This window comes from Oncorhynchus tshawytscha, linkage group LG12 (genome assembly GCF_018296145.1).
Source record: "Oncorhynchus tshawytscha isolate Ot180627B linkage group LG12, Otsh_v2.0, whole genome shotgun sequence".
Taxonomy (NCBI): Eukaryota; Metazoa; Chordata; class Actinopteri; order Salmoniformes; family Salmonidae; genus Oncorhynchus; species Oncorhynchus tshawytscha.
The window spans coordinates 41,016,092-41,031,654 of NC_056440.1; the positions used below are offsets into that span (position 1 = coordinate 41,016,092).

The 15,563-nt window shown below is 41.3% G+C and overlaps 1 protein-coding gene across 4 annotated transcripts in view; it reads left to right on the top strand.

Annotated features, from left to right (window-relative positions):
• LOC112263298 (apoptosis inducing factor mitochondria associated 3) overlaps nt 1–15,563 on the top strand; it is a 46,004-nt gene continuing 30,441 nt past the window's right edge. The window contains exons 1-2 of one of the 4 annotated variants that reach the window (XM_024439399.2): nt 1–91; nt 256–326. The gene's annotated coding sequence lies outside the window, so the exon portion shown is untranslated. The other 3 variants (XM_024439402.2, XM_024439401.1, XM_024439400.2) reach the window with 3 other exon arrangements.

Consider the following 15,563-nt stretch of genomic DNA (forward strand, 5'->3'; position numbering starts at 1 on the left):
GCGCCTCTGCACTCCTGAAGATGATTGACCTTTGCCTGCAACTCGTCTGTTTTACTCCTCAAGGATTGCACATTCGCCAGGATAATATAAGGTAAGGGGATGTAAGGTAAGGTAAGGGGATGCGTAGCCTGCTGCTGATGTTTAATCCGTAATCGAACGCCACCTCTCCTCCCCCGTTTGCGAACACGGCCATCCTTTCCACGGTTCAGAGCATTAAATCTATTCATCGATTGTCAACACTTTCATGTGTTTCAGAGGAGAGTCCACAGACTTGTTAAGGGGTTTATCCACCGAAGCCGGGCAATCCCATTGCAGCAGGAACTCCAGTGAGTATCGTTTCGTTTGTTTGGGAGTGGTAAGAGTTCACGAAGGCCAATGGAGAGATTCAGTAACGTTATAATCAACCAAACGAGTGAAAAAAGTATCTCCGTTTTACGAATGATCTCAAACATTTAGAACATTTGCCACATCTAACTGGACAAAAACAGACTTACTTGGGACTTTACAAACAACATAGTAACAGGAAGTGTAACACAAACACCTGCTATCTGGAGCCGCAGCTTTGAATGCCTAATTTGATTCTTTGAATGAGAACGGTAAGAGAAGCTACAGTTGACTGTGTGAAGTTGTCTTCAGACTTTGACTACCTGGGTCTATTTTGAGATATTAAAACTAGGGTTGCAAAGCTACTGGTAATTTACCAATGTTACAGTAATCTTCAGTACAGTTGGTAATTAATAGAAAATATATGGCAATCTATCATAACCTTGGTAATTTATACTTGAATAGTAAAGAAATAGAATCATTTATATCTGTCTATATTATCCATTAGCTTCTAGTAGATAGACCATATGGTTCAAGAGAGAATTGCCTAGTTAATGAAAAAAGCATCTAATGAACAATGGCATTATTTCAATTAACTCTGCAACTCTTCCAACTAGTGACTTTTTTTCACAACTGCCACCAGTTTGACCACAGAACGAACATTGACAACAAATACATATAGACCATAGTTAATGATGAAACACAATGGTATTCACTAAACTGAAGTTATTTAGGATAATGTTTTCAGCATTGTCATTATATTTTCATTTTATTCAATATATTTGACGTGATAAAGCCACATAGAGGGCCAGAGATTATTACAGATGCCTGTGATAATCTCAAGTACCCAAAAGGGCCACTAGATGTTTTGTGATAGATTGCATCAAATCCTTGGTAGTTTACTGGTACATTCTGAACGTTTCCAGGAATATACCCTCCCTTTGCAACCCTAATTAAAACACATTTTTGAAATGTTTGATAGCCACCATTTGTATATTTCGATATTGTTTGACATGGATAAAGTCCTGTATTTCTGATGGAAAAGTGCAATGAAAGCTTTTGTCGGTAACCCTAACTCGTTTGCACTCATTTTATTAATTGCATGAGCCTCTAGTCATTGTAATTCATGTGCTGCTTGGTTTCTGCATGTCTGGTCTCTTGATATGGACAATTACAGAGTAACGGGATTACGCTGAGAACTGATTAAAATGTATTCCAAACTAAAACCATTGATTTCGAAGTTGAACATACCACATAACTTAACAAGTAAAAAAAAATGGATTGTACAATATTTGCCGATTTGTATTATTTTCCAAATTCTTCAAGCTCTGTAAAATGTGTCATTGATAGACAAGCATTTTCAAGTTTTGACTTAGAATTTCAAGCAGATTTAAGTCAAAACTGTAACTCGGCCACTCAGGAACATTCACTGTCTTCTTGGTAAGCCATTCCGGGGTAGATTTGGCCTTGTGTTTTTAGGTTATTGTCCTGCTGAAAGGTGAATTCATCTCCCAGTGCCTGGTGGAAAGCAGTTTGAACCATGTTTTCCTCTAGGATTTTTCCTGTGCTTAGCTCAATTCTGTTTATTTTTTATCCAGGAAAAACTCCCCAGTCCTTAACAATTACAAGCATACCCATAACATGATGCAGACACCACTATACTTGAAAATATGAAGAGTGGTACTCAGTAATGACTGGATTTGCCCCAAACATAACACCTTTGTTTTCAGGACAAAAAGTGAATTGCTTTGCCACATTTTTTTGCAGTATTACTTTAGCGCCTTGTTGCAAACAGAATGCATGCTTTGGAATATTTGTTCTTCTGTACAGGCTTCCTTCTTTTCACTCTGTCAGTTAGGTCAATATTGTTGAGTAACTAAAATGTTGTTGAACGTCCTCCGTTTTCTCCAATCACAGCCATTAAACTATGTAACTGTTTTGAAGCCACCATTGTCAACATGGTGGAATCCCTGAGCGATTTCCTTCCCCTCCGGCAACTGAGTTAGGAAGGACGGCTGTATATTTGCAGTGACTGGGTGTATTGATGCGCCATCCAAAGTGTAATTAATAACTTCACCATTTCAACTTTTAATTTTTAATTAATTTGTAAACTTTTCTAAAAACATAATTCCACATTGACATTATGTCGTATTGTTTGTTGACCAGTGAGAAAACAAAAAAAGTCAAGTGTGAATACATTTTCCAAAGGCACTATAACTGTTCCACCAGTTAGAGGTAGTTAGAGGTAGTTTCGTGAGCCAATGCTAACTAGCGTTAATGCAATAACTAGAAGTCTATGGGTATCTGCTAGCATGCTAGTAGATATCTATAGATGTCCAGTCATTGTGCTAACACTAGTTAGCATTGGCTCACGAAACTACCTCTAGTTTATATATTGTATCGTCCCTTAAGGGATACATTGGGATTTTGGCAATGAGGCCCTTTATCTACTTCCCCAGAGTTAAATTAACACATGGATACATTTTTTATGTCTCTGTGTCTAGTATGAAAATATATATACAGTGCCTTGCGAAAGTATTCGGCCCCTTGAACTTTGCGACCTTTTGCCACATTTCAGGCTTCAAACATAAAGATATAAAACTGTATTTTTTTGTGAAGAATCAACAAGTGGGACACAATCATGAAGTGGAACGACATTTATTGGATATTTCAAACTTTTTTAACAAATCAAAAACTGAAAAATTGGGCGTGCAAAATTATTCAGCCCCTTTACTTTCAGTGCAGCAAACTCTCTCCAGAAGTTCAGTGAGGATCTCTGAATGATCCAATGTTGACCTAAATGACTAATGATGATAAATACAATCTACCTGTGTGTAATCAAGTCTCCGTATAAATGCACCTGCACTGTGATAGTCTCAGAGGTCCGTTAAAAGCGCAGAGAGCATCATGAAGAACAAGGAACACACCAGGCAGGTCCGAGATACTGTTGTGAAGAAGTTTAAAGCCGGATTTGGATACAAAAAGATTTCCCAAGCTTTAAACATCCCAAGGAGCACTGTGCAAGCGATAATATTGAAATGGAAGGAGTATCAGACCACTGCAAATCTACCAAGACCTGGCCGTCCCTCTAAACTTTCAGCTCATACAAGGAGAAGACTGATCAGAGATGCAGCCAAGAGGCCCATGATCACTCTGGATGAACTGCAGAGATCTACAGCTGAGGTGGGAGACTCTGTCCATAGGACAACAATCAGTCGTATATTGCACAAATCTGGCCTTTATGGAAGAGTGGCAAGAAGAAAGCCATTTCTTAAAGATATCCATAAAAAGTGTTGTTTAAAGTTTGCCACAAGCCACCTGGGAGACACACCAAACATGTGGAAGAAGGTGCTCTGGTCAGATCAAACCAAAATTGAACTTTTTGGCAACAATGCAAAACGTTATGTTTGGCGTAAAAGCAACACAGCTCATCACCCTGAACACACCATCTGCACTGTCAAACATGGTGGTGGCAGCATCATGGTTTGGGCCTGCTTTTCTTCAGCAGGGACAGGGAAGATGGTTAAAATTGATGGGAAGATGGATGGAGCCAAATACAGGACCATTCTGGAAGAAAACCTGATGGAGTCTGCAAAAGACCTGAGACTGGGACGGAGATTTGTCTTCCAACAAGACAATGATCCAAAACATAAAGCAAAATCTACAATGGAATGGTTCAAAAATAAACATATCCAGGTGTTAGAATGGCCAAGTCAAAGTCCAGACCTGAATCCAATTGAGAATCTGTGGATAGAACTGAAAACTGCTGTTCACAAATGCTCTCCATCCAACCTCACTGAGCTCGAGCCATTTTGCAAGGAGGAATGGGAAAAAATGTCAGTCTCTCGATGTGCAAAACTGATAGAGACATACCCCAAGCGACTTACAGCTGTAATCGCAGCAAAAGGTGGCGCTACAAAGTATTAACTTAAGGGGGCTGAATAATTTTGCACGCCCAATTTTTCAGTTTTTGATTTGTTAAAAAAGTTTGAAATATCCAATAAATGTCGTTCCACTTCATGATTGTGTCCCACTTGTTGTTGATTCTTCATAAAAAATACAGTTTTATATCTTTATGTTTGAAGCCTGAAATGTGGCAAAAGGTCGCAAAGTTCAAGGGGGCCGAATACTTTCGCAAGGCACTGTGTATATATATATATATATATATATATTGCTTTGAGAAGTGGTTTTCCTCAATTACCTCAACTAACCGGTGCCCCCGCACCAGTGAACCTGTATATAGCCTCGCTATTGTTATTTTACTGCTGCTCTTTATTTTTTAATTTTTTAAAAATTATCTATTTTTTTTACTTGTTTTTTCTTAACTGCATTGTTGGTTAAGGGCTTGTTAGTAAGCATGTCACTGTAAGGTAACCTGTTGTATTTGGCGCATGTGACAAATACCATTTCAAATTGTATGACATTTTATCTTATTTTTTAGGGTCCCTGATCAATATTACATAACATAAGGGGGAGCTATTTATTTTCTAATGCAAACTCTGCAGTTATTTCTTTAGTGTAATATATTGACGATCCCTAACGATCTCCAGATATAGTTTGACTTTGGATAGTTGTGGCAAAGTTAGGCTAACTTCAGCTACCTTAGCCACTGCTACCTAAACATCTATGGGAGTGGTGGGGTCATGTGGTAGCTGTTAATTTATTTTGTTGCCATATCACCTTTAAGTAACATCAAGCTAAATGATTGAGTTGATTTGGCCATGCCGCATGCCTTTACTACTCCCATTGATTTTTAGCTAGTGGTGGCTAAAGTTAGCTAAAGTTTCTACGGGCTGTTTAAAGAAAAGCGAACCATGGATTACAGTTAGTCTGGGCCCAAAGACTACTTTCAGCGTGAGGGACCGTCTAACAAGAAGTGTTGTAAAATACAGAACTTCCCCTTTAAGTATGGCAATTGCTGAGATTCATTGCGACAGGGAAGATAAATTAATTGTAAGCCTCAATAGATACTTCCAATGTTTTTTTTAGTGCACTTGGCCACATGAGGCAGCCTGAGTTCTTAATGCACATTTTGGCTCAGAAACAAGGAGCTAGACAAAAAAAAAGTTTGTTTGAGGAAAGACTACGTAGTCTACTGTAAATGTAAAAGGGAGAAAGTTCAAACAATCATTTATCACCAAGTAAAGTAAAATGAGTCACTCTCTGTGTCAAAGTCAGTTAAATCAGATGTTTTTGTATTTACACAGCCTAGTATTGCCCAGAGAGTGGCAGGGGTTAAGCCTACACTTAAAGCTGCTGACATTAACATTTGGAGATCGTAGCTCGTAAATGAGTCACCCATTTGCTAGCCTGTAGTACTTTAATCTGGGTTTTTGGAGTGTGTGGCTGGCTGTCCCTGGGCAAGTGTGCAGATAGGAGTACTACCAGAAATAAATGAAACTGAGTGATGTACCAGTAATGGCATGTTGTGACCCTCCTCCTGCCGTCGGGTCGAGAGATGATCGGTCATCTTGCTTACCTTATAGTAACAATAACACTTGACAGACACACGTGCATGCACACACACACACACATTCACACACCCAGTGTTGCTGTTCGTTCTCTATGTGACCAGCAGAGGGTATTTTTTAGCAGAGCAACAATACACAAGAGAGCCCAAGTGATTGCTTGTTTGCAGTGGCTGAGCATTACAGGCAAATCGAAACATTTCATTTGCAACGTTATGGTTCAGGTGTCACCTCTGGGTCCAGGTATTTAAATAGTCTTTGTTTTTAATGACCTGTATAATATTTTAAATACTTTTTGTTTACTTTCTAGCATTCAAAATAATAGAAAGCTATCTTTTAATTCCCCAAAACCTGTCAATACAACTCACTGGGACAAGCCAATTTGCTTGCCCGTAGTACTTTAAAGACTAGCAGTATAAAGGACTTAGCATTAATAAACAGTTCCACATAAACAAAATCATGTATGATGTGTAACTATTTGTCAATTTAAGTGTTTTTCATGTTGCAAAGAGGCTCAAATGCCTACGCAAATCAAGAATAACCCAGCTGTGTGTTGTTGGTGCAGTATTTCCATAAAATCAATCACTTTACATGAATTATGATATGAGGCCTTTGCTGTTGTCATACATTTCAGAGGGGATCTGACAATCCACCTGGATAATAATAAATCATTGTAAATGAACAATTCAATCAGAGAAACCAGCACAGCTATGCCCCCTCCCCCAAGAACTTGTCGAGGATAACAAGGACTGCTTCAGTGTTCCCTTTTACCACTCTATCAAGCAAGCAGGGGAAAACTATACTTTTCTGGTTGCAAACTGGTTTTCTGTTGATAAATACATAAGATTACAACCAAGTAAATATGTCTTTTTCCCTAACGTCTTGAAAATATTTCATATTTTGGTTATTAACTGGTCAGATTTACAACCAGTAAGAAATGTCTTCTGGTCGCTTCCTGAACTGAAATATAAATGCAACATTTTCAAAGTTTTTACTGAGTTACAGTTCATATAAGGAAATCAGTCAATTGAAATAAATAAAATGGGGCCCTAATCTGTGGCTTTAACATGACTGGGAATACAGATATGCATCTGTTGGTCACAAATACCTTTTTTTTAAAGTACGTGTGTGACCACCATTCGCCTCATGCTGCGTGACACATCTCCTTCACATAGAGTTGAGCAGGCTGTTGATTGTGTCCCACTCTCCAATGGCTGTGCGAAATTGCTGGATGTTGGCAGGAACTGGGACATGCTATCATACACATCGATCCAGAGCATCCCAAACATGCTCAATGGGTGACATGTCTGGTGAGTATGCAGGTCATGGAAGAAATGGTACATTTTCAGCTTTAAGGAATTGTGAACAGATCCTTGAGACATGGGGCCGTGCATAATCATGCTGAAACATGAGGTGATGGCGGCAGGTGACTGGCGCGACAATGCGGCTCAGGATCTCGTCACGGTATCTAATGTGCATTCAAATTTCCTTTGATAAAATGCAATTGGGTTCGTTGTCCGTAGCTTATCCCTGCCCATACATAACCCCACCGCCACCATGGGGCACTCTGTTCATAATGTTGACGTCAGTAAACCACTTGCTCATATTACGCCATACACGGTGCCTGCTCTCTGCCCGGTACAGTTGAAAGTGGGATTCATCCTTGAAGACCACACTTCTCCAGCATGCCAGTGTTCAGTGGGCAAATGCTCACCTTTGATGAAGTCGGTTACGACGCCGAACTGCAGTCAAGTCAAGACTCTGGTGAGCTTGACGAGCATGCAGATGAGCTTCCCTGAGACCGTTTCTGACAATTTGTGCAGAACCTCTTCGGTTGTGCAAACCCACAATTTCAACAACTGTCCAGGAGGCTCGTCTGAGAACACCCCGCAGGTTAAAAAGCCGGATGTGGAGGTCCTGGGCTGGCGTGGTTACACATGGTCTGCGGTTGTGAGGCCAGTTGGAAGTATTGCCAAATTGTCAAAAATGACATTGGAGGCGGCTTATGGTAGAGAAAGTAACATTTAAATTATCCGCCAACAGCTCTGGTGGACATTCCTGCAGTCAGCATGCAATTGCACGCTCCCTGAACTTGAGACATTAGTGGCATTGTGTTGTGTGACAAAACTGCACGTTTTATAGTGGCCTTTTATTGTCCCCAACACAAGGTGCACTTGTGTAATGATGATCATGCTGTTTAATCAGCTTCTTGATATGCCACACCTGTCAGGTGAATGTATTATCTTGGCAAAGTAGAAATGCTCATTAACAGGGATGTTACCAAATTCGTTGACATTTTTGAGAAATAAGCTTCTTGTGCGTATGAAACATTTCTGGGAAATGTTATTTCAGCTCATGAAACATGGGACCAACACGTTACATGTTGCAGTCAGATAGGTATTTACAGTGGGCAGAACATTTCCACACAGACGGGCATGTAAAGTGGCAAGAAAAAGTATGTGAACCCTTTGGAATTACCTGGATTTCTGCATAAATTGGTTGGTTTTCAAATTTGATCTGATCTTCATCTAAGTCAAAACATAGTGTGTTTCAACTAATAACACACAAATTATTGTATTTTTCTTGTCTATATTGAATACATAATTTAAACATTCACAGTGTAGGTTGGAAAAAGTACAGTTGAAGTCGGAAGTTTACATACACCTTAGCCAAATACATTTAAACTCAATTTTTCACAATTCCTGACATTTAATCCTAGTTAACATTCCCTGTCTTAGGTCAATTAATTTAAGAATGTAAAATGTCCGAATAATAGTAGTGATTTATTTCAGCTTTTCATTCATCACATTAATAGTGGGTCAGAAATTTACGTACACTCAATTAGTATTTGGTAGCATTGCCTTTAAATTGTTTAACTTGGGTCAAACATTTCGGGTAGCCACCCACATTAAGTTGTGTGAATTTTGGCCCATTCCTCTTGACAGAGCTGGTGTAAATGAGTCAGGTTTGTAGGCCTCCTTGTTCGCACACACTTTTTCAGTTCTGCCCACAAATGTTCTATGGGATTGAGGCCAGGGCTTTGATGGACACTCCAATACCCTGACCTTTGTCCTTAAGCCATTTTGCCACAACTTTGGAAGTATGGTTGGGTCATTGTCCATTTGGATTACCCATTTGCGACCAAGCTTTAACTTCCTGACTGATGTCTTGAGATGTTGCTTCAATATATCCACATTATTGTCGTGCCTCATGATGCCATCTATTTTGTGAAGTGCACCAGTCCCTCCTGCAGCAAAGCACCCCCACAACATGATGCTGCCACCCCCATACTTCACGGTTGGGATGGTGTTCTTCGGCTTACAAGCATCCCCCTTTTTCCTCCAAACATAATGATGGTCAGTATGGCCAAACAGTTCTATTTTTGTTTCATCAGACCAGAGGACATTTCTCCAAAAAGTACGATCTTTGTCCCCATGTGCAGTTGCAAACCGTAGTCTGGCATTTTTATGGCGGTTTCGGAGCAGTGGCTTCTTCCTTGCTGAGCGGCCTTTCAGGTTGTGTCGATATAGGACTCGTTTTACTGTGGATGTAGTTACTTTTGTACCTGTTTCCTCCAGCATCTTCACAAGGTCCTTTGCTGTTGTTCTGGGCTGATTTGCACTTTTCACACCAAAGTACGTTCATCTCTAGGAGACAGAACGTGTCTCCTTCCTGAGCGCTATGACGACTGCGTGGTCCCATGGTGTTTATACTTGCGTACTATTGTTTGTACAGATGAACGTGGTACCTTCATGTGTTTGGAAATTGCTCCCAAGGATGAACCAGACTTGTGGAGGTCTCCATTATTTTTCTGAGATCTTGGCTGATTTCTTTTGATTTCCCCTTGATGTCAAGCAAAGAAGCACTGAGTTTGAAGGTAGGCCTTAATACATCCACAGGTACACCTCCAATTGACTCAGATTATGTCAATTAGCTTATCAGAAGCTTCTAAAGCCATGACATGATTTTCTGGAATTTTCTAAGCTGTTTAAAGGCACAGTCAACTTGGTGTATGTAAACTTCTGACCCACTGGAATTGTGAAATAATCTGTCTGTAAACAATTGTGTGAAAAAATACTTGTGTCATGCACAAAGTAGATGTCCTAACCGACTTGCCAAAACTATAGTTTGTTAACAAGAATTGTGTGGAGTGGTTTGAAAACGAGTTTTAATGACTCCAACCTAAGTGTATGCAAATTCCGACTTCAACTGTATGTGAACCCCTAGGCTAATGACTTCTCCAAAAGCTAATTGGAGTCAGGAGTCAGCTAACCTGGAATCCAATCAACGAGATGAGATTGGATATGTTGGTTAGAGCTGCCATGCCCTAAAGCTGGAAAGGGTTACAAAAGTATCTCTAAAAGCCTTGATATTCATCAGTCCACAGTAAGACAAATTGTCTATAAATGAAGAAAGTTCAGCACTGTTGCTACTCTCCTTAGGAGTGGCCGTCCTGCAAAGATGACTGCAAGAGCACAGCGCAGAATGCTCAATGACGTTAAGAAGAATCCTAGAGTATCAGCTAAAGACTTACAGAAATCTCTGGAACATGCTAACATCTCTGACGAGTCTACGATATGTAAAACACTAAATAAGAATGGTGTTCATAGAGAGGACATCACGGAAGAAGCCACTGCTGTCCCCCCAAAAATATTGCTGCACTTCTGAAGTTTGCAAAAGTGCACCTGGATGTTCCACAGCGCTACTGGCAAAATAGCCTGTGGGCAGATGAGACCAAAGTTGAGTTGTTTGGACAACACAACTCTGTGTGTGGAGAAAAAAAGGCACAGCACACCAACATTAACCTCACCCCAACTGTAAAGTATGGTGGAGGCAGCATCATGGTTTGGGGCTGCCTCTTGGCCTGGACAGCTTGCTATCATCAACGGAAAAATGAATTCCCATGTTAATCAAGACATTTTGCAGGAAAATGTTAGGCAATCTGTCAACCAATTGAAGCTCAACAGAAGTTGGGTGATGCAACAGGACAACGACCCAAAACGCAGAAGTAAATCAATAATAGAATGGCTTCAACAGAAGAAAATACGCCTTCTGGAGTACCTCAGTCAGAGTCCTGACCTCAACCCGATTGAGATGCACGACCTCGAGAGCAGTTCACACCAGACATCCCAAGAATATTGCAGTTTAAACAGTTTTGTAAAGAGGAATGGTCCAAAATTCCTCCTGACCGTTGTGCAGGTCTGATCCGCAATGACAGAAAACATTTGGTTGAGGTCATTGCTGCCAAAGGAGGGTCAACCAGTTATTACATCCAAGTGTTCACATACTTTAACCACGCTGCGCTGTAAATGTTTACACGGTGTGTTCAACAAAGACATGAAAACGTATAATTGTTTGTCTTATTAGTTTAAGCAGACTGTGTTTGTCTATTGTTGTGTCCTAGATGAAGATCAGATCAAATTTTATGACCAATTTATGCAGAAATCCAGCTATTTCCAAAGGGTTCACAAACTTTTTCTTGCCACTGTAGGTTAGGGTTACGGTTGGGGGAAGGGTTAGCTAACATGCTAACTAGTTGCTAATAGCTATAATACTAAAGTTTTCAGTGATGAGATTTGAGCACGCAACCAACATATCATGCTAGGGCCTCCCGAATGGCGCAGCGGTTTAAGGCACTGTATCGCAGTGCTGAGGCGTCACTACAGATCCGGGTTCGATCCTGGGCTGTGTTGCAGCCGGACGTGACTGGGAGGCGGCGCACAATTGGCCCAGCATCGTCTTGGTTAGGGTAGGGATGTCCTTGTCCCATCAGGCGGGCCGGGTGCATGCACGCTGACACGGTTGCGAGTTGTACAATGTTTCCTCCGACACATTGGTGCAGCTGTCTTCCAGGTTAAGCGAGCAGTGTGTCAAGAATCAGTGCGGCTTGGCACAGTCATGTTTCGGAGGATGCATGGCTCTCAACCTTTGCCTCTCCCGAGTCCGTATGGGAGTTGCAGTGATGGGACAAGACTATAATTCCAATTTGGATATCACGACAAAGGGGTGAAAAGTTTTCAAAAAATAACAAAAATTAAACATCATGCTCATTTCACTGTCCTGGATTTACATTTACTATGTTATGTTTAGTTTATGAGACCAGTCTGACCAAGCAGGCAGAGCAAGCAGGCAGTGCAGGGGGGAGCCCAGGCAGACCAGCCAGTGCAGGGGGGAGCCCAGCCAGTCTTTAAACAGGCTTAACTGGCAGTCAGGTCTTTAGCATCTGAAGGCGATGCTGAAAGGATCTAAGCAGGAGGGTGTGTGTGTGTGTGTGTGTGTGTGTGTGTGTGTGTCTGCGTGTGTGGGAGAGAGTGAAAGAGGAAGGGGGGGAAGAGAGCCAAGCACTGTGAGAATTTGTGCCATGTTAGCATCCACCCAGCAACTCTGTCAATACTGCATACGGCTTGGAAACTGGCAGAGGTCCCTGGTGCTGCATTCACAGGCTCCGTCAGTGAGAGAGAGCAGCTTCCACGACCCCCCTCCCAATCACTGTGCTGCTCGAGAGGTTTCTCTCAGTGATAGCACATCCACTAGAGCACCGGCCGTTACTGCTGCAGAGGAGGAAGTGGGGACAGGAGGAGAGCTGAACGGGAGATACGGAGTGGGAATACTCTAGAAGAGCGAGCCAATCCCGGAGGAGGGACAGGATTCTCGGAGGACTGGTTTGATAGTATGCTACCGTGCTCCACAGGGAAGGCTGAACATTGGGACGTTTGAGGCACTCGACAGTGCACCTGCTCCACAATGGATTGTTGGGTAAAATTATTTTCCTCTTTTACAGTCAGCAAGGGCTGATTTTAGGATTGTGCTTGCTGCTGATATATCTTAGTGTGGTGCTTAGTATAACAAATGGACTATACTACATTCTGTGTTCAGCATGTGGTACAGCACTATGTCCATTCAGCATTATAGAGCCAAGGAAGTACCTTGTTTCTGGGCCAGTTCCACATATTTCTGCAGTCCTGCTTAAAGAAGTGGAGAAATGTGGTGCAGTGATATATCAAATACTCTGACACACAGTACACCAATAAACACAAGGCACTTCACAAATCTGTACACTTATACAGTGGCAAGTGTGTGTTTATGTTCGGGAAATTACAGGAATATTGCCTCAATTAGGAAGTCTTTCATTGAGGGATATTCTGCCCTCAACACAATGAAAGGTCCACTGAGGGAGATAATTGTTTCGTTTCATTTTGATATTGTGTGTGTGTGTGTGCGCGCTCACGTGAGTGTGTGCAATTCATGTGTACCTAGGTGCTGAATGTGTGAAATGCCTGAGAAATTGGTTGTTTCAATCGTTGTTTCTGACCATGGAAACTGGTCCCCTGCAGGAGTGGACACCCCTCTGTAAAATTCTATTCTGGTTTTCCATGACATCACAACTCCTTTGGCCTAATTTGGAGGCAAATGCTGAAAGTAGCACAAATGCCCTGACACTCCATCTCTATAGTGCCGCTGCCAGCTACTCCGCGTTATATATTTCTTTAATTCTTCATTATTTTTTGTTTATCTGCCAACTTCAAAATCAGACTCAATATTTATGTGCATGTTTTTTTCCCCAGATAGGGGTCTTTTTTTAATTGAAGTAAATTCAGTTCAGTTTCAAGTTTGGTGTGAAGTTACATGGTTAACACAACTAATTGTAAGTAGATAGAACTTCTCTGGTACCACGTGGTATTCCTGCCTTATCTCACCAAGTGTACTAATGGTTACCCTCTGATTTCCACAACAAGTTCAACAACCTGACCTCTGCAGCCTGATCATGGAAAAACTGCATTTCAGAGATGTTACATTCCAGACTTAACAACTTTCAGCATCTATTGAATGGCAACTTAACTGTCTTTTGGGCGTAGTATCTACATGGAACCTTGTTCATCTTGGACATATGCATGATTACATGATTTAACTGTGATGGAGTAAACGTAACTGTACATTTATGAACCTTCTGTTTCCATGGGACTGCCATGACCGAAGACACATTTTACACGTAAAAAGAAACGTTTGATTTTGATCTTACCTTAAATAACTATAGTTTTTGGACAACAAACTTAAACAAGCATGCCAGCATATGCAAGACAAAGGGTGAATGCACTTAGTCACAAATGTAGGATTGTTTCCCATGCTTCTAGAGCCTCTCATTGGGGTATCTGATTAGCTCCAATGCAATGTTTTATAATACATCCAGTGTAAAACTGGTAGCCTCTGGAAATAAACAAAGTCACTCAAGCTTCTTTCCATCCTTTAACCTAGAGTCGATGACCACGCCCCCGTGGAATTCCAATTAGCATAATACACAAATCCCCATTAAAAAATGGGTCAATTTAAACTAGAGATAGTCACACTAAGTGCAAATCACATGGGATGGCGTAGCGCTGCAGAATACTATAGTAGCCTTGCTGGTTAAGTGTGCCTTGAATTCTAAATTAATCACAGACAGTGTCCCCAGCAAAGCACCCCCACACCATCACACCACCTCCTCCATGCTTCACGGTGGGAAGCACACATGCGGAGATCATCCGTTGACCTACTCTGCATCACACAAAGACACGGCTGTTGTCGTGGATAATTGTTTCAGAAATATAATACTCTCAGAAGAACTTTGTGAATTCAATGTAGACTTTAATACAAGTTATTAAGAGCCGTGCTGGCCCGCGGAACAGCCGCCGCTTCTTAGCACTGGCTCTGCTTTTATACATACATAGTATTTGTGTACATCACATATGTAAATAAAGTTACTCCCCCTTAGTTCGTCTGCCACCATTAAATTCCTATTCTGAGTTCTTTGCTTGTTTACGCCCACTAATGCTCATATCTGCTTTTGGTTAGGTTACAACGATGACAGAACTCTTTCCATGTTCTAAAAATAATGTATGTATTGCATGCTTATGTTTTACGTGTTAGTCATCAGTTATCTTGCCTACATCTTTTTTCCTGTATCCTGCTGACCATAGCACGTTCAGCTGTCATAAATGCACGTATGGTCTTGGTTAATGTATTCTTTCTTAAATAGAGTATGGTCTGGGTGTCATATGGCCTGGGTATCATCTTCTCTTAATGTGCATGTCCTTGCTACTTCAGCCTAGCAGCCAAACCTATCTATATGTAAAGCTGAGCTTTCCTTAATGGTTCGCTCCAACACTGTTGGAACCAAAAATCTCAAATTTGGACTCATCAGACCAAAGGACAGATTTCCACCGGTCTAACATCCATTGCTTGTATTTCTTGGCCCAAGCAAGTCTCTTCCTATTGGTGTCCTTTAGTAGTGGTTTCTTTGTAGCAATTCGACCATGAAGGCCTGATTCACGCAGTCTCATCAGAACAGTTGATGTTGAGACGTGTCTGTTACTTGAACTCTGTGAAGCTTTTATTTGGGCTGCGATTTCTGAGGCTGGTAACTCTAATGAACTTATCCTCTGCAGCAGAGGTAAGTCTGGGTCTTTCTTTCCTGTGGCGGTTGTCATGAGAGCCAGTTTCGTCATAGCGCTTGATGGTGTTTGCGGCTGAACTTGAAGACTCTTTCAAAGTTCTTGAAATTTTCCGGGTTGACTGACCATGTCTTAAAGTAATGATGGTGTCACGTCCTGACCTTAGTTCCTTTTTTATGTCTTTGTGTTAGGTTGGTCAGGGTGTGAGTTGGGGTGGGTAGTCTATGTTCCTTTTTCTATGTGTTTGGCCTATGGTATGGTTCTCAATCAGAGGCAGGTGTCGTTCGTTGTCTCTGATTGAGAATCATACTTAGGTAGCCTGTTTTCCCCATTTTGGTTGTGG